We start from the raw sequence: 20849 nt of genomic DNA on the forward strand, positions 1-20849 counted from the left end.
TTTATGAAAGAAAACATTATAAATCATCCCCCCTGGGGGATAAGGTATTGCTACTGATAGGGTCATTAATTTAACCAATGATAGAAAATTTAAAGCAGTTACAAAAATGAAATTATACAAGCTATGAATGACAATACATGAATTGTTGAATTGTACAGAATAAACTATTTAATGACTGGATGCTGTTTATACAAAACAATTGGGGGTGATGACAATGCAAAACTTTCAATAACATTAATCCACAAAGGCAGAACCATGTCTCCCAGATTGTTGCATGTAATAATAAAGCAAGATGGGCAAAAGAGTGACTGCATGGTAGTCCTGGACCACCATTCATTGGGTACCATAACCTTGGAATAACAGTCATCTACTTCTTAAACTGGAGCATTTCAGCCTTGATTCTAAGGGCTACGGGTAAGTTTGAGGTAAAGCCCAATTCACTTAGCAGGGTTTCCACGCTGAGTCCTTTGCTGTGGCCTCTGAAGGATGTTGTATGCCTCAAAGGGACAATATGTAAATCCCCAGTAGTCAATAGCACATAGCCTAGGTTACTAAGGGCTGGATAAAAACTAGGTTAAAAGTGTGCACTTTGGAACACGATACCATGCATATTCCCTTCTTGGGTTCTATACAAGTTCTATTAAGCTTTTTTTCCTGATGGGAGGTTGTTCCTACTGTTTTATCCACCAACAAAAATGTACTCACCTTCTCCAAGACATACATGACCCCCGTCACTGCATCTGGGTTTGAATTTCCAGTAAGAGTCTTCTATCACTCTTATAGCATCTGTTGATTTGGGCTGACCATGCCACGATGTTGTATGGCAGGAAGTGAATGGTCTTCTCCCTTTCCACAAGGCTTGAAAAACTGACCATAGCTGAGGGGAGGTTTGCCCTGTTCGAAGTGTTTTTTCAAAGGTACACATGTTGCTGCTGCTGTTGTTGATATTAGGTGCCATCGAGTTGGTTCTGACACAGGATTCTGTTCCCACAACTGCCCGGTCCTGTGCCATTCTCACAATTGTTCCTATGCCTGCAACAACTGTTGCAGCCACTGTGTCAATCCATCCTCTCAAGGGCCTTCCTTGTCCTCAACACCCTTCAACTCCATCAAGCATGTAACCCTTCTTCAGGGACTGACCTCTCCTGACATGTCCAAAGGATGTAAAATGAAGCCTTGCCACCCTTGTCTCTTAGGAACACTCTCGCTATATATTTTCCAAGACAGATCGGTTTGTCCTTTTAACAGTCAATGTTATTTTCAATATTCGATGCCAACACTAAAATCCAAACACATGTACTCTTCTGTTTTCCTTATTCAATGCCCAAATTTTACATGCAGTTAAAACAATTGAAAATACAGAGGGTTGGGTCAGAAGCACCTTAGTCCTAAAAGTTACGTCCATACTTTTCAATACAATAAAGAGGCCTAGTGCAGCAGATTTTCTTAATGCAATGTGCCTTTTGATCTGTTGACTGCTACTTCCATGAACATTGATTGTGGGATCCAAACAAGATGAAGTCCTTGACAACTTCAACCTTTTCTCCATTTATCATAATGTTACCTGTTGGTCCAGTTGTGAGGATTTTGGGCTTCTTTATCTTTAATTGCAATCCTTGATATTCATCATCAATTGCTTCAATTCCTCCTCATTTTCAGTAAGCAAGTTTGCATCATTTGTTAATTGTGGGTTGTTAATTAGCCCACCTCCAATCCTAATGTCACATTTGTCTTCAAAGATTCCAGCTTCCCTGATGATGTGATTGGCATACAGATTGAATAATTATGGTGAGAGGACACAACCCTGAGACACACCTTTCCTGATTTTAAAATATGTAGTATTTCCTTGTTCTGTTCCCACAACTGCCTCTTGATCCTTGTACAGGTTCTGTAATAGCACAATGATGTGTTCTGGAATTCCCATTCTTCCCAAGTGATCCTCGGTCCAATTTCTTATTACAATCAATAAAACACAAATAAACAACTTTCTGATATTCTCTGATTTCATTCAAGATCAATCTGACACCAGCAATGATATATCCATTGTTCCCCATCTTCTGAAACTGTCCTGAACCTCTAGCACAACATTCCTAATACTACAACCCTTTAATCCAGTTCTTCATGTTGTGGTGATCCCCAACCCTACCATTATTTTCATTGCTACTTCATAACTGTAAGTTTGTTACTATTATTAATAGTAATGTAAATATCTGATATGCAGGATATATTAGGCGACCCCTGTGAAAGGGCCATGTGACCCCAAAAGAGGTCGTGACCCACAGTTTGAGAACCCCTGCTCTAGCAGCTCCCCATCAGTGTACTGCTATGACCACTGCTGGATGATCTTCAGCAAAATTTAACTTGCATGTGATATCAGTGATACTGTTCTATAATTTGTGCCTTCTGTTGGGTTACCTTTCTTTAGAATGGGCACAAATATGGATCTCTGCCAGTCAGTTGTCAAAATAGTGATCTTCCAAATTTCCTGGCATAGATGAGTAAGTTCTTCCAGTTCTTCATTAGCTTGTTGAACCATTTCAATGGACAGTGCATTAATTCTTGGAGCCTTGATTTTGGCAAACGCTTTCAGTACAGCTTGAATTCCTTCCTTCAGCACCATTGGTCCTAGTACATATGCTACCGCCTGACATGCGGAATATTGATTGGTTCTTGTTGGTATAGTGACTATGTAATTTCCCCCCATATTGTCCTGATGCCTCCCGCATCATTCAATATTTTGTCCATAGAAGCTTTCAGTATTGCTACTCAAGGCTTCGACTTTTTCTTAAGTTATTTCAGTTAAATATAAGCAGACCGTGTTCTTCCATTTTGATTTTTCTGTTCTAGGTCTTTGCACATTTTATTATATTTGACCTTGTCTTTGGGAGCTACCCATTATTATCTTCTATTCAGCTCTGATGTCATCATGTCTTCTATTTTCATCAGCTACTGTATGAATAAAAGCAAGTTTCAGAGTCTCTTTTGACATCCACTCTGATCTTCTCTTTCCTTAGTGTCTTTTCAATAACCTTTAATAGTTTTTTATAAATGATGTCCTTGATCTCTTCCCACTGCTCATCAGGCCTTGTCATTAGTGTTCGATGCTTCAAATGTGCTTTTGAGATGTCCTCTAAATTATAGTGGCATAAGCTCAAAGTCATTTTTTGGCTCTCATGGACTTGTTTTAGTTTTCTTCAGTTTCAACCTAAGCTTACATATGAGCAATTGATGGTCTGTTCCACAGTCATCCCTCGTCTGGTTTTACTTGCTGGTATTGGGCTTCTTCATCATTTCTTCCCACAGATGTACTGAATTTGATTTCTGCATATTCCACTGGAGAAACATGCATTTATATTCGCTTTTGTGTTACTGAAAAAAGGTATTGCTTTGAGCAAGTTGTTGGCCTTACAAAATGCTGTCATGTGATCTTCAGCTTAGTGTCTAGCACCAAGTCCACATTTTCCAATTACTGCGTCATCTTGTTTCCAAAGCCAGACATTTATTCATCTATATTCCTCAGTATACATCACAGATTTTACTTATAAACAGGACTATTATAAATTAACATTTAATAATAAAGAAAAAGATACTTATCGATGACAGAATAATTTCTTATGTTACACAGGGTTCTCTAGAGAACCAAAACCAGGACACTAATAATTGTATACATATTTAGATAGATAACATAAGATATAAACAGTTAATTAATCTATAAAGCAGTACAAATGGCTCAGTGCAACTCACTTCCATGAGACAGCTAATCCACTGGCAGTCCTTCAAGTCTTGAGGGTCTGTAAAGCAATTCCAGCTATCCAGCCACAAGCAGCAAACAGCAAGGCAGGTCACCAACATTCAGCCAGATGACAGGGTCTGACAGTCCCTAGCTTAAGAGATGCTTATTCCAGCAGCATGGCGAAGCAGGTCTTGAAGGAACCTCAAATTACAACGAAACACAGTCCATGGGTTAGGTGTCCCACAAGTAGTGTAGCTTTCAAATTGAGGCACAGAACAAGGAACACAGCCACATACTGGTCCAATCATCACAGAGCAAGAGACAAGAAAGACGAAGCTCACCTCACCGAGAGCCATTTATCTCCCACATGTGTTCATTGGCCATGTTGACACAATAAACTTTAACTATCTCACTTCTCATTGTTTAGGTAAGTCTCATATCTCTGAGATATCAAACTCAAAAACTCAAACTCACTGACATTGAGTTATTTCCAACTTAAATCAAGCCAAGAGGACAGGGTAGATCTGCCCCTATGGGTTTCTGAGATTATAACTCTTTATAGGAGTAGGAAGCCTTGTCTTTCTTCCAAAGCAGTTGGTGGTTTTGAACTGCTGATCTTCCAATTAAAAGTCCAACCTCTAACTATTATGCTAGTAGGGCACCCCTACAATGGACTAATATAATTGTCTTGTTGTTGATGATGTTTCTGGGTTCTGTCAAGTTGGTTCCAACTAATAGTGACCCTACGTACAACAGAACAAAATACTGCTCTGTCATGCACCATCTTCATAATTGTTCCTTTGCTTGAGCCCATTGTTGCAGGTACTGTGTCAATGCAACTTGGTGAGGGCCTTACTCTTTCTTGCTGCCCCTCTACTTTATCAAACTTGATGTCCTTTTCCAGTGAATAGCATCTCCTGATAACATATCCAAAGTTACCAGTCTTTTTTCTGAGGAGATAGATGAATTTGTTCTGTGGCAGGCCATGGTATTTTCACTATACTTCTCCAGAACCATAATTCAAATACATCGATTATTCTTTGGTCTTCCATTTTTAGTATTCAAGTTTCACATACATATGAGGAGATTGAAAATGCCATGGTTTGGGTCAGGTGCACCTTAATACTCAGAGTAATCTCCCTGATTTTCATTACTTTAAAGAGGTTTGTGCAACCGCTTTACCAATGAAATGTATCATTTGATATGTTGACTGCAGCTGCTGTGAGCATTATTTGATTCCTTCTTTCAGTACCATTTTTTTCTGGATTGTATGCTACCTATTGGAATGGTTGGATGTTTACTCGTTCTTTTTGGTTCAATGGCTATTGTTTCCATCTTCTTTTGATGCTTCCTGCATCTTTCAATATTTTGCCTATAGAATCTTTCAATATTGAGACTTGAGGATTTAATTTTTTCTTCAGAAATTTCAGTTTAAGATATGCTGACCATGTTCTTCTTTTTGGTTTTCCTAACCCCAGGTTTCTTCACATTTCATTATAATACTTTACTTTGCTTTCTTAACCTGTCCTTTTAAACGTTCTGTTCAACTCTTTCACTTCATTTGCCTTAGCTACTGTATGATTAAGAGCAAGTTTCAAATTCTTTTCTGCCATCCATTTTGGTATCTTTTGTTCTTTCCTGTCCTTTTAATGAGCTTTGGCTTTGCTCAAGTATAATGTTCTTGATGTCCTCCCACTGTCTTGCAAAATTCTGTCATGCAATCTACAGTTTCATTTCTATCACCAAGACACTATTTTCCAATTACTGTTCCTTTCTCTTTGTTTCCAATTTTTGCATTCCAATCACCAATAAGTATCAATGCATTTTTGTTATATGTTTAATCAATTTGAAACAGAAGACATTGGTAATTTTTTTCTAAATCCTGCATCACTAGCTTTAGTGGTTGGGTCATACATAAATTTTAATAATAATTGAATTGGCCATATCATTATATGGTTATTGCTTTATCATTTTTAGTTCTAAGCAATTATCTTAGCTATTATTCACATTTCATGTTCACATGTATTTTTAGTCATATTAATATTTACTTATGATGAAAGGTGATTATTCTTGGTAGCATATTCATAAATATTTCACAAGAAAACAATTTTAGAGCCTAGAAACAAAGGTAAAGCTTCAGAAAGATTATGTCTACCCTGAGTGCAGGTTTCTTATATCTAGGTTCAGTTGAATTAGGTTTCCATCAATCTAGAAAGTCATTCAGAACTTTTATATCAAAACTACTTGTCATTTAATCATCCTTCACTTCAGGCATACACTTCCATTCATATACTTTGCAAGTTTTTGATAATTTAGAACTATTATACCTTTTAATTAGTTAATTTCCGTATCTCACTTGTGGAAATACTATTTCTGTTATTCCCGTTTACTTTATTTATTGAAAATAAATTAATGGAGCATTTTCTATGTAAAACCTGTTCTGTTCAACATTGGAGATATGACGAATAATAGTTACAATCTTAATGTAAGTATTATGATAAAGAATTACATGCTGTAAATAAAGCAAAGTGATTAGAGTGATACCGAGTCCATATGAGACTACACCTCAGATCTATTCCTTCCTATTTCCTTACCTAAGGCTCTCCATTCTTGCCTAGTTATTGCACTAGTCCTTTACCTGCCTGGTTTCCTACCTCAATTTATCTCAATTATCCTTTACTGAGATTAATTCTAATGTGATCTTTCACAAACACACATCTAATCAGATCATTTTCTTGCTTAAAACCCTTAAAAGAACTCTTTATACTCTCTGGCATAAATTCACATTTCTTATTTTCACACAGAAGTCACTCAAAAAGTATGCTAATGTCTATTGCACTTGCAATCTATCCTCTAGTTGTATTGAACATATGGGTTTTAGAGTGCATCACAATGTCTTACGTCACCACGCATTTATATATATCCTTCTTATTGATTAAGTCAACCTTCCCCCTATTTTTTTGTGTTTTTTTAACCTATTCAATAGAATCCTTAATAAATATCACCATTTTCCAGAAACCTTCAGTCTGATTTATTAGTAAATGCCCATCATCTATGTTCCTATAGCACCTAATGAAGAGCTCACTTGAATAACTCTTACTCTATAATTCATGTTTATCATAGCACTTATTCTATACTGCAATATTTTTTTGTTTATCGTCATTTTTCTCTCTATGCTGTGAGCGCCTGCTGGGCAGAGACTTTGTCTTAACTTTGCCTGACCTTGTATCTTCATGACCTAGTCTATAGCAGATGTTTAGGAAATAAATATTTCTGGAGAAGCAGGGTCTGGGGACAGTGAGAGAGGGAAAAAGTAGATAGGTTGAAATTAAAAAAAAAAGTGGAGAAGGCAGGTATTAAAGGGTGAAGCAGGAAGGATAGAAGGAGGAATGGAGGGAGGTATAAGGAAGGAAGGAAAAGAAAAACATTGATTTCTGGTACCGCGTAGAACACTTCTATCACTGGTAGATAAATCAAAGAGTTCAAGAGGTATATTCTGAAATTCACCCCTCAAATCATCTAAAGAGTCAAAATAAAATATATGGTAGATGATCACTCATCATCTAGGTATATAGGATTGTAAGGTACTTTTGTAGTGAAATATGACCATTGATCGTATCTGTTTGCTTGTTCTTAATAGCTGCATATTCTTTTACATGTGAAGAAAGTTCTGTAGTTTAATTCTTCATTTGATTGTCAATGAGCTTGAAGAATGTAATTGAATTCTTCGATTAGAACAGACTCCAAAACCCAAAACAACAGCATTCTTTCTTTGCCCTGAGTAAATTGTAATTTAATGCAAACAGCTCTGATGTTTTACTTTTTCCTAGTCTTTCATTCATTCTTGCTTAGTAATTACAAATGGCTTATACATAAACACTTGGAATGGTTTTCAAAATGTTCTGTATTCACTTACAAGGCTGGCACGTCTACTACTGGGTCATTTAAGTGATTTTGATCGATTGTATACAAGTTCACTTTACAATGTATTTAAAGTTTGAAGTCCTGCTTAAATACACAAAAATAGGAAGGATTAACAAACTACTCTTTTGAGGCCAATAGAGGACAGAGCTTAAGGTAATCAAGACATTGCCTATAAGAAACATGAAATCAATTGGTCAAAAAGTGGAAGGCTATCAATAAAAATAGTACATTAGGAACACTCAAATATTTCAGTTTATACTACTGGAAGCCTAAAATAATCTATGGTTTTTGATGCTTGATATTATTTTCCAAAAGCCTAATTAGCACCAGATTAAGCTAGCTGCCACTTCAATTTATTTCTGAGACTGACAAATACTAGTTGTTTATATGTTTCTTATACAGAAAGACTGGAGCCAATGATGTAGTGACACATTTAATAACACTGAAATAATCATATGCAGATATTTGTGGGCTATAAAAGTAATTTTATAAAGCATATTTTTCTCTTCTTTTAAAAGAATATTTTATTGTGGTCTCTTACAACAATCCATACAACAATATTTGTACAAATATACAAATATGCATCAATCATTTGTATGTACAAATATGTATCATAATTTTCTAAGCATTTACTAACTATTTGAGCCCTTGGTATCAACTCCTTTTTTCCCCTCCCTCCCCCCTTTCCACCCTCGTGACCCCCTTGATAAATTATAAATTATTATTATTTTCATACTTTATACTAATCGCTGTCTCCCTTCGCCCACATTTCTGTGGTTCATCCACCCAGGGTGTGTGTGTGTGTGTGCACGTGTGTGTGTTATGTGTCCATCATTGCAATCCATTACCCTTCCTCCCCTCCTACCCCCCACCTTCCCCCTACCCTCCTAAGCGACTCCCATTTCTTCCTGAGGGGTTTATCTGACATTCAAGAAAGTCCATTTTCTAATGAACAAATAGTTCCAGCAAAACTTCTAAACTATTGGATATTTTATCTGGGTATATCTCAGATAGGGATAAAAATGCAGTTTAGAACATCTCCTGTGTCAAGATAGATTTCCTTTGCTGTGTTGTTGTCAGATTGTTAGGTGCCTTCAAGTCAGCAAAACTAAAGGCTACCCCATGCTGCTCCATCCTAACAATCATCGTTATGTTTTCGCCATATGTTACAGTCAATGTGTCAATCCATCTAGTTGAGGATCTTCCTCTTTTTTACTGATTCTCTACTTTAACAAGTAGGGTGCCCTTCTCCAGGGACTAGTCCCTCCTGACAACATGTCAAGCCTATGTGACATGAATATTTACCATCCTCACTTCTCAGGAGCATTTTGGCCTGTGCATTCTTCTAGCAATCCAAAGAATATTCAATATTCTTCATGAACACCAAAAACAAAGGTATTCATTATCCTTTGTTCTTCCAAATTCATTTTCCAGAATTTGCATGTATATAATATGAAAACATCCAGGGTAGGGTCAAGTTCACTTTAATACTCACAAAAAATATATTTGCTTTTCAATACTTCAAAGACGTCTTTGCAGCAGATTTTCCAAATTTGATATGTAATAATGTTCTTTATTGATACAGTTGTAAGGATCTTTATTTCTGTATGTTGGTTGATGTGTAATCTATAGTGAAAGTTGTAGTTTTTGATCTTCATCTAAAAGTGCTTAAAGTTCTCTTTATTTTCAGCAAATAACATTGAGTCATCTGAAAGCCATGGGTTATTAATTAGTTTTCCTCTTATTCAGATACTATGTTCTTTATATTTGCATATTCTAGTTTCTTACAAATTATTTCATATTGCTCTGCATACAGATTAAATAAAACGGTAAAAGTATACAGCACATTTCTGATTTTAAAACATGCAGTAATCTTTTATTCTGTTAGAATGATTGCCTCTTGGTATATTTTCAGGTTACTTAAAATTAAGTGGTAACAATGTTATAAATAATTTAGTATAATATACATAGTTGCATGTATTTGTATAGTCATTAAGCAGAGGAAAACATTTTCCTGGTATTCTCTGTTTACATCCAAAGTCCATTTGATATCAACAATGGTATCTTTCCTTCCATGTCCTCTTCTGACTCTGGCTTGAATTTTTGGCAGTTTCCTGTTGATGTATCACTGCAACTATTTTTTGCCTAATATTCAGCAAAATTGTACTTGCTTCTGATGTTAATGATCTTATTTTATAGCTCCAGCACTTTTAGCTTTGAATCCGTAATCATTTACAGTACTCGAAAGCCTCATCTTTCTCCCTTGGAGCAGGTGGAGGTTTTGAACTGCTGGCATTGTGGTTAGCAACCCCACACATAAACCATTATGTCACCAGGTTAGCAGCGATGATGCAATGGCAGTGGGTTTGCTGCTTTTGTTTGGTTTTATTTCAGCTTGGACCTCTTCCTTCAGTAGTATGGGTTTGATCTTCTGCTGCTTCTTAAAATGGTTGCTCATCAAGCAATTCTTTTTGATAAAGTGATTTTCTGTTTTGTCCCATCTTCTTTTTGACGCCTCATGAATCGTTGTCTTTAGTGCAACATTGAAATTTAGGATTGCAAATTTTTCTTCAATCCTTTATGCTTGAAAAATGCTGAGCTTGTTCTTCCCACTGGGTTTGCCAACTCCAGGGTTTTGCACGTTTCATGATAATACTTTGTCCCTGTCAAGTGACTTTTGCAATCAGCTCTGTTGCACCATCATTGTTTCCATTCACTTTATCTGCTCTACATTCAAGAGAAATTTTCAATTTCATATGATATCCATTTTGGATTTTGCCTTCTTTTCTGTCTTTTTAATAACCTTTGGCTTTTTACATGTAAAATGTCCTTGATGTCAACACACAACTTTCTTGAGTTTTGGTCACTAATTTTTGAGTTAGCAAATATAAATAGTATTTCTACTTCTCTGAATTTGTAGTCTAGATCAGTAATAGCATCTTTATAGAAAATATATCAGGAAGTTTACTGTATGGATCTCTGTTCAAAGCAGTGCAGGTCTATGTCTCTCCATTGCTTTCTGGTTCAACTTTTCCAAGACTAGAAAATTCTATTATATCCCATTTCTATAGGTGGTATATAATAAAATTTAAGGTCAAATTCAAGTCAGGAAAATTATTTGCTTTCATTTAGCTCTTTCAATTTTGTGCAGGAGCTAAAATAAAATAAATCAGGAGATGTTTATTTATACATGTGAAGATTGATAGCTATTTTTTATCTTGCTAAGTGTTCTCCATTGACTTTAAAACTAACTCACTGCAATTGAGTCAATTTTGACCCCTTAGAAGCACTTTAGGACATGGTAGAATGGCCTCTATGGGTTTTCAAGACTGTATCTCTTTATGGAATGAAAGATATGCCTCATATTTCTCCCCTGGAGCAGTTGGTGGTTTTAAACTGCTGACCTTGTAGTTAGCAGTCCAACTCATAACCGACTATGATACTAGCGCTCCTTCACTGATGTCAAAGAGTACTTAATATATAGAGAAGTGTGCTGGAATGTAAAGCTGCATAAAAAGCCATTATAAAAGGATGGGTTATTTTATCCACTGAATAAGCATTAACATTTGCTAGGAAAATGTAGTGAACATGGTTTTCTTTGTTGTTGTCACTTTGTCTTACTATGCCTTCTTTTTGGTGCATATTATTATCTCTGCAGATCTATCTAGATAAGATAGGCTGGTTGAACAGTCTGGAGGAGAAAACAACGGGGTCGATGGTTCCGGGGAGACAAGGGATATGGGGATGTGAGGGAAAGGAGGTGGTGTTGACAAACCTAGGGACAAGGAAACAACAAGTGATCCAAAATTAGTGGCAAGGAGGGGGTGAGACGCCTTCTAGGGATTCATCAAGGGCAATGTAACCGAGAGGAATTACTGAAACCCAAATGAAGGCTGAGCATGATAATGGGACAAGAGGAAAGTACAAGGAAATAGAAGAAAGAACTAGGAGGCAAACAGCATTTATAGAGGTCCAAATAGAGGCATTTACATATGTAAATATATTTATATAGCATGAGGGAGAAATTGATCTACTTGCATATATTTATTGGCTTAGTATTAAGACAGCAGATGGACATTGGACCTCCACTCGAGTACTTCCTCAATGCAAGAACACTTTGTTCTATCAAATTGGCATTCCATGGTGCACACCTTCCCAAAACAATTGCCGAAGACAAATGTGTGCATAAGCAAATTTGGTGAAGAAAGCTGATGGTGCTCAGCTTTCAAAAGATATAGAATCTGGGGTCTTAAAGGCTTGCAGGTGAACAAGGCGTTATCTAGCTCAGAAACAACAAAGCTCACATGGAAGAAGCACACCAGCCAGTGTGATCACGAATTGTCGAAGGGATCAGGTATCTCGCATCAAAGAACAAAAAGTTATATCATTGTAAATGAAGGGGAGTGCAGAGTGGAGACCCAAAGCCCATGTGTAGGCAACGGGACACCCCCTTACAGAAGGGTTGCAGTGAGATGAACCAGTCAGCATGCAGTGCAGCAACAATGAAACATACAGCTTTTCTCTAATTTTTAAATGCCCCCCTCCAATATTATGATCCCAATACTACCTTACAAATCCGGCTAGAGCAGAGGATGTACACTGGTGCAGACAGGAACCGGAAACACAGGGAATCCAGGACATATGATCCCTTTAGGACAAGAGGTGAGAGTGGCTGGACACAATTCCAATTGATAGCCAGACACCATTTGCTTTCTTCACCACACTTTCTGTAGAAAGTAGAAAGGGGTAACCGATTATAGGGATCTACATACAACCTCCTCCCTCAGGGACAGGCAACAGAAAAGTGTGTGAAGGAAGACATCATACAGTGTAAGATATGACAAAATAATAATAATTTATAAATTATCAAGGGTTCATGAGGGAGGTGGAGTAGGGAGAAAAGTGGAAAATGAGGAGCTGATATAAAGGGCTCAAGTAGAAAGCAAATATTCCGAGAATGATGATGGCAACAAATGGACAAATGGGCTTGACACAATGGATGTATGTGTGGATTATTATAAGAGTTGTACAAGCCCCCAATAAAATAATTTTTTGAAAAGAAATTAATCTGTACAAGGCAACATCTCATGGATTGCAGCAGCTGCATCATATAAACTCATATCAACAGTACCTTCAATTATATGCCATTGGATAAATTATTGATATTATCGATAAAATTGCCTTAAACTCCAGGGGGGATGATTGATAATGTTTTTCTTTTTGCTTCTTTTGTTCTTTTGGATTTTTCTTGTTTGGTGGTGGTGGTGGTGGTATTTGTTTTTGTCATAATATAACCCCCAAAGCAAATCAGAGTAGTTCATCATCTGTGGACAAGCAGCTAGATTCTGGACTTCCACATAATTCTTGCCCCAATCCAAGAACAGTTCATTCGTTTCACATAGCCCTGCTTGATATTTAAGCTTCACGAAGCAGTCACTGAAGATAAGGGTGCTACAGAAAGTGTGGTGAAGAAAGCAAATGGTGTCTGGCTATCAATTGGAATTGTGTCCAGTGTCTCAAGGCTTGTATTCAAAGAGAGGAGTCAACTAAGTCCACATTGAAGAAGCTCACCAGCCTATTTGATCCAAAGATGACAATAACAAAATCCAAGTATTATGAAGGGGGAAATCTGATAGATTAAATTGTGAACACCCAATTTGTATAATGCTATGGAGAACAGTGGGGGCCCAAAATCCATCTGTAGAGTATCTACTCAGATTAAACCTCTGGCAGATCTCCTCTAGCCATAGGCAAGGGAATTGAACAGCTTTACTATCAGAGATTATTGTAAATTTGCCTATGGTGCAGTGAACCATGGTGTAATATGATACTTGGTCAGTTGACCTCCATCTTGACCCAAATTTAATTTGCTATAGTACACATATTTCTCACTTCTTCCATGGCAAAAATTTGTTCTCTGGCTTTTAAAATAGTGTTGGTAGTCTTTTTTTTCTTTGTCTTTATTTTTATCTTTATATTTCATTATTTCCTTTGTTTTGTTTTTATTGTTTCTATTAGGTTTCCCAGTTTATGAATCACTGAAGGAGTGAATTCATGGAGACAATAATTGATGAAATAGTTTATTGGGAAAGTGCTGGGGGTGGGGGTGGGGAGAGCGGGGGAAATTGGGGAACAAATAATGAATGTGAGAGTGAGGAAGGAGCATTAGAACTGATAGCTATGCTGCATATACAACTCTTTTTAGAAGTTATTTAATTATGTAATTATATGATTTGAAAATATTATGTCAAGAAAAGTACTAATAAAAAGAAAGAAAGAAAGAAAGAAGCCTAAGTTGACCTATGGTTATGATGGATGAAGGAGGAGGAAGGATTTATGCTTAGGGGGCATTGAGTTTATGTTAATGGTGGTGGAATAATTTTGAAAGAATATTAATAATGGTTGTATGACAAAAAAGTATCATCAATGGCACTGAATTACACATGTTGAATTGGAGAATCTTTTGTAGTGTATATCGCTGCCATAATTTAAAAAATAATAACATGTATAACTAAGAGTACAAGGACAAAGAAATGTTTCTAAAATTTATTGTGGTAATGATTTGTACAAATCTTCTTGGTTGAAATATTAAATTGTATGATACATGAATAAATTGCAGATAAAATTTAACTATGATTTGCACACACATATACACACAAAGAAATACAGTTATTCTGTATCTCAGCTAGTTCTAGTGGAATAGGACTTAATTGTTTCCATTACTTTTCTGTCAGTTTGTTATATTGTGGTTGTTTGTGTGTTGCTATGATTTTGGAAACTATGCCACAATATTTGAATTCCAGCAGGATCACACATGGTGAAAATGTTTCAGGTTCAGTGGATTAAAGCAGGCTAGGAAAGAGAACCTGAGGATCTACTATTTTTTAACGTTTATGAAAGAGAAAGATTTTTTAATCTATATATCAGTTTATTGGGAATGCTTACAGATGTCATAACATTCAAAAATACATATGCATCAAGCATAAGTTTACAATTGCTACTACAATCAGTTTTAAAACATTTTCTTTCTTCTTAAACTCTTTGATATCAGTTCCCCTTTATCCCCTCCTTCCCCCCACCGTTCCCCGCAGGAACACACACACACACACACACACACACACACACACACACACATATATATATATATTAGCCATATCATATATATATATTAGCCATGTCTTACCCCATCCAATATATCCATTCACTACAATTCTTTTACTTGCTCCTCATTGCTATCAGCTCCTCCTTCGGCCCCTTCCCTCCTCCACCCTTTCTGGCATCCTCAGTTAATCATTACTATCATTGCTGGTTCTGAAGGGTAATACATCCTGGCAACCTGCATTGAACAATCTTAATTATGCAAATGAACATACTTAGGTCTAACATTATTAAACATAGGGTAAAACATAAGCCTTAAATGGGGAGAAAATATTAAAGAACCAGAGGGTAGTGATGTGCTTTGTAAGTGCTCTACCACAGCCTGGACTTATGATCCCTTCTGTGTAGCCCTTCTGAGATGGGCTGTCCAATTATCTTGCAGGTGGGTTTTGCGTCTCGACTACATCCACTCCCCTTCAAATCTATTTGGTTGCTTGCTTTTGAACTTCTGATACCTCTTCTTGTCAACACCTCATGATCACACAAGCTGGTGCGCTTCTTCCCTGTGAGTTTTGTTGCTTCCCTGCTATGATGGCTGCTTGTTTAATTTCAAACCTTTAAAACCCCAGACACTATATCTTTTAATAACCAGGTGCCATCAGCTTTCTTTACCACATTTGCTTATTCACCCATTTTGTCTTCAGGAATCATCATGAGAAGGTACCATACAGTCACACATTATTAGAACAAATCATTCTTATACTTAGGTAAGATTTTAGAAGCCCAAAGTCTATCTGCTTCCTTATTATATATATATATATACATATATATACCTGTATTTATATAATTATATATTTACAAATTTATATTTATATCTATAGATATAATTTTTACTTTCTTCTTCTTTCAACACTTTTTCCCTTTCCTCCTACCCATGCTAACCTATCATCCACCTCACATTAACTTCTCACAGATACTTTTTGATTGGTGAAACATTGACCTGGAACACTATACCCTCTTCACTGTCAATTTTGTAACCCTTGCTGTTCCCCTGTCTCTGTCATTATTGGCTCACCGCTCACCTCCCCAGCCTTATCTCCTCCCATGCCCCCATTCCCAACCATTGGTCCGGTCGCTGCCTCCACGGGATTACTTATCCTGCCTATCTTACAGAGATAGAAACCAAAAAGAAAGAAAGAAAGACCATATAAATAGTTCCAAGTCTAACTAGTACACTGACCCAGAGTAGATGAATATCTCTCTGCTAAATAGCAAGCAGGGCCTGTTATAATTCCTCAGTCCAATTTCCTTTTTTTTCAAGGTTCCATATCCCCAATCCACATATCTGATAACACTTAATACCTCTTTAGTCCTCAGCATTCATATCCAAACGGTGCACATCCTAAAAGTCCCCATTTCTCTTCCTCAAGTCAGGGATGGAGTGGTCTAGTGTTCTTCACCTACCCCATTGTACCTTTAGACTTTTGCTGTGGCCCCCTTGTGATTAACCCCCAACCAGGTCGGGTGAGGTGCCAAGTTTTTCCCCCAGAGCCAGATGTCTGCTATTAGGATTCCTCAGGGACTTTGAGGCTTCCCTCCAAACTCTGGTCTGTTGCACTCTCCTCTTGGTTTGCTGCTCTCCCGGAACTGTATCTTCAGGTTGTTCTCTAGAATGCTGTCAACTAGGGAGGGGATATCATGTCTCAGGTTCGGCTGGCACTGCAGTCATCCCTGGGAATGAGCTGGTCCTAACAGGAATGTCACCTTCAAGGATTGGCACTCTGGAATGAGGTATACCCTAAGTCTCCCTTTCCTGTGCAGATATAAACAATATCCTCCCCTTGGGTGGATTAGTGCCCTGGTCCCCCATTGCTGTCTTTTTTCTTCATCCACCCCTATGTGAGCCTTAAAGCCATATGAGAGGGGAGAGGGGAAAGATGCCCTTCAGCACAGGTGCTATCTGCATCTTTATGTATGTATTTGTTTGTTTGATGGCATATGTATCATTAGGTTTGGTCTGGCTCATATCAGAGTATCTGGCCCACAGCCTAGGAGCTGTGCTATATGTACATTTTCCCCTATTCCCATTCTGCTGTATGAACTTACCTTAGTGAACTCACCTTGTACTTTGTCCTTCCATGCGTGGCTAATTTCACTCAGCGTAATATCCTCCAACTCTTTCCACAAGATGAGGTGCTTCATCTTTTCATCACCATTATTAGGGATGTGTAGTACTCCATTGTATGTATATATCTATTTTTAATCCTTTATTCTATAGATGGAAATTAGGCTATTTCCAATTGTTTGCAACTGTGAATGGTGCTTTGATGTAAATTGGAGTGCAGGTGTCTGGTCATGGCCTATTTCTTATTTATTTCGGGTATATACCCAGTAGTGGAATTTCTGGCTCATGAAGTAACTTGATTTCCATCAGTTTTAAATATCATCAAATCGCTTTCCACAGTGGCTGTATGTATACACAGGACCACCAGCAGTGAATGAGAGTTCCTATCTCACAACACCCTTTCCAACATTTGTTGCTTTCTGAATTTTGGAATTGGGCTATATTTATGGATGTTAGGTGATATCTCAAAGTTGCTTTAATTTGCATTTCCTGGATGACTAATGATCAGAAACATTTTCTCATATGTTTATTGGTCATTCGGGTTTCCTCCCTTGGGAATCTTTTGCATAAGTCTTTGCCTGCTTCCTCAGTGGGATATTCATTTTTTTCTTAATGTAAGCATCCAAGATTATGTAAATTTTAGTGATAAGTCTTTTGCATGATATGTTATTGCTAAATATCTTCTCCAAGTCTGTAGGATCTCTTATTACTCTTTTGCAGTCTTTCAATGTATAAAAGTGTTTTGTCTTTAATATGTCCCACTTGTCTGTTTTATCTTCCTGTGAATGTGTATCCTTCCTTATTTCTGATAGCCCATGTATTCCCTGCACTAAAGTGCTTAGCTTTGTCTCAATATTCTCATTGATTATCCTGATAATTTTGGGTTTTACCTTGAGGTCTGTGATCCACCTTTAATTTATTCTTGTGTATGGAGTGAAGTAAGGGTCTTGCTTCATTTTCCTACAAATAGGTATCCAGTTTTTCAAGCACCATTTGTTAGAAAAAGGATGTGCTTCCTACTTGATTTATTTTTTTGGCCCATATTGAAAATCAGTTGTCTGTATGCTACTGATTTTATTTCTGGAATTTCTATTCATATCATCTGATCCGTGTATCTGTCATTATACCAGTATCGTGCTGTTTTGACAATTGTGGCTACATAGTAAATTTAAAAGTCAGGTAATGCAAACCCTCCCACTCTTTTCTTAGTTTTGATGAGTTCTTTGCCAATTCTGGGCTTCTTCCCTTTCCATATGAAGTTGGTGGTCAGTTTTTCCATTTACTTGGGGGGGGGGGGGGAGATGCAGGTAATTGTATCAGGATTGCACTGAACTTATATAGTGTTTTGGGTAAGATTGACATCTTTATAATATTGAGTCTTCCAATCCATGAGCATGTGATATTCTTCTATTTGGGAAAGTCTCTTTTGGTTTCTTGTAATATATTCTGTAGTTTTCCTCATGTAGATCTTTTGGGATTTTGGGGGGTTAGGTATATCCCTAGATATCTCAATTTATGCTTGGCTATTGTGAAGAGTACTGCCTTCTTTATCTCCTTTTCTGTGACCTTATCCAATGTATCTAGCAATCCAATTGACTTGTTTGTTGATCTTGTATTCTGCCACTCTACCATATTATTCCCGTAACACTTCCAGCACACCTATTGTGGAACTTTTGGGGTTTTCAATATATAGAATAATATCATATAAAAATAGCCATAGTTTCACTCCTCCTTTCCTCAGATGAATACCTTTGATCTCCTTCTGTTGCCTTATGTTAGTAGCTAGGACCTCCAGGACTATGTTGAATGATAGTGGGGGAAAAGGGCATTTTTGTCTGGTCCCATTCTTCAGTAGGATTCTTTTAGTCTTCTCTCCATTAATTACAACACTGGTTGTTGGTTTTTCATAAATAGCTTGAACTGTTATATTGAGATAATTTCCTTCCAACCTATCTTCTTGAGGAGTGTCTTAATTAGGAATGGATACTGAATGTTGTCAAATGCTTTATCTGTGTTTATTGATATTATCATGTAGTTCTTGTCCATTTTATTGTCGATGTCATAGATAATGTTAATGGATTTTCAGATGTTGAACCATCCCTGCATCCCTGGTATAAATCCCACTTCATCATGATGAAGCATTCATTTAATACACTTTTCTATTCTATTGGCCAAAATTTTGTTAAGGATTTTTGCATCAATGTTCATTAGGGATATTGGTTTGTAGTTCTCTATTCTTACGGGATCCTTGCCCAATTTTGGTGTCAGTGCTATACTAGCTTCATAGATTGTGTTTTCAAGTTTGCCATCCTTTCTATGCTCTGGAAGAGCTTGTGTAGAATTAGTGTCAGCTCGTCCCTGAATGCTTGGTAGACATCTCCTGTGAAGCTGCCTGGGCCAGGACTCTTTTTAGTTGGTAGTTCCTTGATAACCTTATCAATTTCTTCTGTTGCTATGGATCTCTTCAGGTTCTTGACATCTGTATTGGGTAATCTGAGGAGGGATTTTCTCCCAAGTATTTGTCCATGTCTTCCAAGTTGTTGAATTCACTGGAATACAGACTTTCATAGTACTGAGTAATTAACCTTTTAATTTTATTAGGATCCATTGTAATTTTTCATGTTTTATCACTCATTCTGGCTATAGATGTTTGCTCATTCCTTTCTTTGGTTAGATTTGTCAATGGTCTGTCAATTCTGTAAATACTTTCAAAAAATCGGTTTTTAACTGCATTGATATTTTGCATTGCTTTCTTGTTTTCCCACTTTTTTATTTCCACCCTGATTTTTATGAATACTTTTCTTTTGTGATTAGGATTATTCTATTGAATCTGTTCCAAGTGCTATTTTGTTAGAGTGTCAACCATAAGTCTCTCTTCCTTCTTCATATGTGCATTTATTGCTACCAAACATCTTCTGATAACTGCCTCTACTGTATCCCATAGGTTTTGGTATGTTGTATTCTCAACCCCATTCGCTTATAGAAACTTCCTAATTTTGTCTCTAACTTGGGCCAGTACCCATTCCTTTTGGAAAAGAAAGTTATTCATTTTCCAAGTATTTGCCCTTCTCTCTCTCTTTTTAAAAAATCGTTCTATTGTTAATTTCCAGCTTTATGGTGCAGTGGTCAGTGAAGGAAGTTAAGTCTGAGGGACCTTACTCAAGGTTGACTTGTGTCCCAAAACGTGGTCTATTTTCAAAAACGTGCCATGTGAACTTGAAAAGAATATGAATTTTTTTTTTTGCAGTTGGGTAGAGAGTTCTGAATATGTCCATCAGGTTGAGCTAATTCTAGTTTAGCTCTGTAACCTCCTTGGTGAGCCTCTTTCCCACTGCTCCGTCTTTTTCATAGAGTGGTGTATTGATGTCTTCTATTATTGCTGATATGGTTATTTAATTTTTCATCTTTTGAATGATTTGATTGATGAATTTTACAGGTCTATCATTGGGTACATATATGTTTATTATGCTCACTGGCTCTTGGTTTACCAATCTCTTAAGCACCCATCCTTGTTTCTTCTTATGTCCTGCACCTTGAGATTGGTTTTGCCAGAGATTTGGATTGTAGCTCCTGCTTTTTTTTTGTACGTTGCACATAGCTTGATATAATTTTCACCAGTCTTTGATCTTCAACCTTATTTCGGGGGCACTGTGAGCATGAGATGTGACTCTTGCAGCAAGAGGTTGATGAGTTTTGTTTCCTAATCCAGTCTGCTAGCCTTTGTTTTTAATGGGTGAATTCAGATCATGGGCATTCACAGTTATTACATCCACCTGTGGGTTCTTTGCTGTCATCTCGTAACTTTATTCTTAGATATTTTCTTACCTCCCTCCTGAGCAGTGTGTTGTGTATGTGTTTGAGGGATTCATTCTTGCCTTAGATTCACCATTGTGCAAATGACATATTTGGCATTGCTTTCAGTAAGTTGACTTCTAGGTAGAGTTACGATATGCAGTGGTCTCAAGTCTG

The sequence above is a fragment of the Tenrec ecaudatus genome, chromosome X, assembly GCF_050624435.1.
Source record: "Tenrec ecaudatus isolate mTenEca1 chromosome X, mTenEca1.hap1, whole genome shotgun sequence".
Taxonomy (NCBI): domain Eukaryota; kingdom Metazoa; phylum Chordata; class Mammalia; order Afrosoricida; family Tenrecidae; genus Tenrec; species Tenrec ecaudatus.